Consider the following 3,354-nt stretch of genomic DNA (forward strand, 5'->3'; position numbering starts at 1 on the left):
CTGCTGAACGGAGAACTGTGTTTTTAAAGTAGTCATTCTGTAGGGCCACTCTGACATAATATTACAAGTTTTGTTATGAAATGTTTCCATCCTATTTATAACCTTTTGACTTTTTTGGAATCTCTAGACATGAATTTATAGAATTAATCTCATCATTAGCATTTGACTGGTCAATTATTAATTGTATAACTGGCTGGAGGTTTAGTGATTAGAGGATAAATTTGGACACTATGGGAAGTCACTTTTGATAACTCAGAATTTAAAATAGTGCCATGACATGCATTTAAAGAATCACATCTGTTTTTATTTTATTAAAAGTAGTACTTACTCTGTGGAATGATAAATTTTCCCCTGTTATTTGTGGTAAAAAGTGATAACACTTTTTTTTTTTTCTTCACTACTGGTAGAACACATGAGTGACAGAGAGAGAGAGACAGAGAGAGAGGGAGAGAGAGAGAAGGAGATGGGTACCCTCCACAGGGTCTGGTCACATTACAATCCCCTTCATCCAGTTCTCTAACTTTCCAACCCATCAGATTTTAGGCTCTCTCACGTGTGCTCTGTATATTTCAGGCTGATCTGGCTGGAGATTTGAATTATGGTCATCATTTGGGATCTGGGTTCTCTTGAGCAGCATATTATAGCTGCTCCATGGAACCATGGTATAATATAAAAATATTTTAACAACAATAATTAAGAATAATATATAATTGCAAAGAAATAAAAACAACAAATATAAGTGATTTTATATTACCCACATTTTAGTGATTTAATTCTTCTATCTTTAAAAATGAGAATTATAGGGACCAGAAGTTGGCGTAATGGTTATGTTGCTGGACTCCCATGTAGTCAACTGCAGTTCGAGCCCTGGATTCGGTGGCTTAAACTCACGCCAGGCGCGTGTGCGTGCATGCCCAAGAAACCAAGAGGAGAATGGAGGAGAAGGGATTGTGGCATGGCCATCCCCCCTGGGGGGTGATTTCTCGCTTTCTGTCTCTCTGTCTCTCTCTGTCTTCCTGGAAAGCGCACGTGCCCTATAACAAAAACCTCTCAAAAGAAAATGAGAATTATTAAACTCTTCAACTTTATCCTACTTGTTTTATTTATAAAATTCAAAACCTTTTATTGTTTATTCTCTTTCTAGTCTTTTTCTTCCATTTTCAACTATCTTTCCTCAGTTTATATTGACTTAGCATTCTTATTTTCCTGTTATATGTTTGTGTGCCCTTACTTCTCTCCTTGTCCTATTGTTTTAATACTCTGCCCTTTGACTTATAACTGCTAACATTTGGGTTTATTCTAGTCCCAGAAATATTTAGTTTGGCACTTTTGATATTAAACAACAAAAGTATTTAAGTGTCTTCCAAGCAGAGTGTGTACCCTCCATGTAGACTATGGTTTCCACATTTTTCCTTTCTTCCTATTCTCTGTCTGCACTGCTCGTATTTTTATTGTCACTTGACTTTGAGAGCCCCCAACTCTGCATTGTCCTTGAGGGAATTATATTCATTCGTGTCTTTGTCATTTATTTTGGCACTCACATTGGCATTTATAGCACCGGGCTCTTTTCTGTGTTTCAGAATTTTTTGTTTGTTTGTTTGTTTGTTTGTTTTTCTTACTTGTGGGAGTATGTGTGAGACAGAAAGAGAGAGGAAGAGCAGAAAACACTCTCCCATCCCCATAGAGAATGGTCATGCCTCAATCTCTTCCCCTTCATCTCTCCTGACAGGATTTCCGGAATGCACGTCCCACAAGCCTGATATGTTTCAGAAACAACCAGGTCTGGGACTCAAACCACCGGGTTGGCCATGTGAGATCCTTAACCACCAAGCCATGGAGTCAACCTCAGAATTCCATGTTTTACATCTCCATGAAAAAAAATGTGAGGCACTCAGATTCAAATTATTCTAAGTTAACTTTATCATCATACACACCAAAACACTTAATATTACACATTGACATCTTCCAGATCACCCAAGATAGAATCTTTAAAGACACTTAATGCTCATCGGAGCTCCTCTCTTTCCGCTCAAATGCTAAATTACAGTACATTTGTTATGGCATCTAATAATGAGCATTTTTATCAAGCTCCCAAAAGGATTCTGATGCTGATGCCTGTTGAACTATTACAGTTTGAGGACTGATGGTATAGAGCTTCATCTTTGCCTTTTTTTTTTTTTTTTTTTGTCATTTTTTTGTCATCTAAGGAATCAACATTACCTATCAGATAGTCTACTTCTGAAGTAGTTACTCTTGTCTGTTCCATTGCCACTGCCAAAGATTTAGTTCAGATCCTTCTCTTTTCTCAAAGGTACCATGGGTATAGCCTCCTAACCAGTTGCTAAACCTCATCCCCTTTCCATATTTTATACAGAACTAATGTAGTCATTTCTCTGCTTGAAACCCTTTATTGGATTTTTAATGCCCATAGGACAAAGTCTAAATTCCTTAACATAGCTTGCAATTTCCTCTGCAATCTGAATTTAACGTACATTTTTAGACTCATCATCACCATTTCATGATACTTCCCCACGAACACATGCATATTTGATGACCTGAGGTTTCCAAAATAACGGCACATTTAGCTTTCGTAATTTCTTTTCCTTTAGTGACTTTTCTTGGAACTCTATTCTTCCTCACTATCTGTCTAGAAATAGTGTAAGATTTAACTCAATAACAGCCCTTTTATCAAAGTTCCTTTGATCTACTCAAGATAAATTAATAGCGCCCTCATCTCTGTACTCATAACACTTTGGGGCATTTAAAAATAAACCTGAGTTTTCAGATCAGCTTTCAGCTCACAGTATCACTGAGTGAAAGATAAGAGACAGTTCTTATATACTTCCTGCTCCCACATAAGCATAGTGTCCTCCACTGCCAACATCTTCCACCATAGCCATGCGTATATGTTACAACTGACAAAACAACATGGCTACTGGTGTGTGACCTGGGAGGGACCTAACTGCCCTATGTGTCCACCCAACTAGCAGAATCTCCACCTAGGATCCCCTCTGCAGCTGGCCTCTGCAATCACGGGTGAGTGCACACTACCAGACTATTAGACATTTCAGTTCTGGTAAATTGTGATACTCTGTATTCATTTGTTGGTCTTTTCAGTTTTGGAGGCAGCAGTTTCCTATGTGATTTCCCTAAAGGATCTAAGAAGTGCTGATTTTTAAATTTGTTCAGTTCTTTACTTGTTAGAATAAAATGACAGTTTTCAAGCTTCTGACTGACATGTAAGACCTAAAACTAGAACTTTTAGGCAGCTTTTAATCCTTTTTCTAAAAATATATTGTGAGGACCAGCAGTTAGTGTAATGGCTATGTCGCTGGACTCCCATGTAGTTGACCG

Source organism: Tupaia chinensis, unplaced genomic scaffold (genome assembly GCF_000334495.1).
Source record: "Tupaia chinensis unplaced genomic scaffold, TupChi_1.0 Scaffold148646_1, whole genome shotgun sequence".
Classification (NCBI taxonomy): domain Eukaryota; kingdom Metazoa; phylum Chordata; class Mammalia; order Scandentia; family Tupaiidae; genus Tupaia; species Tupaia belangeri.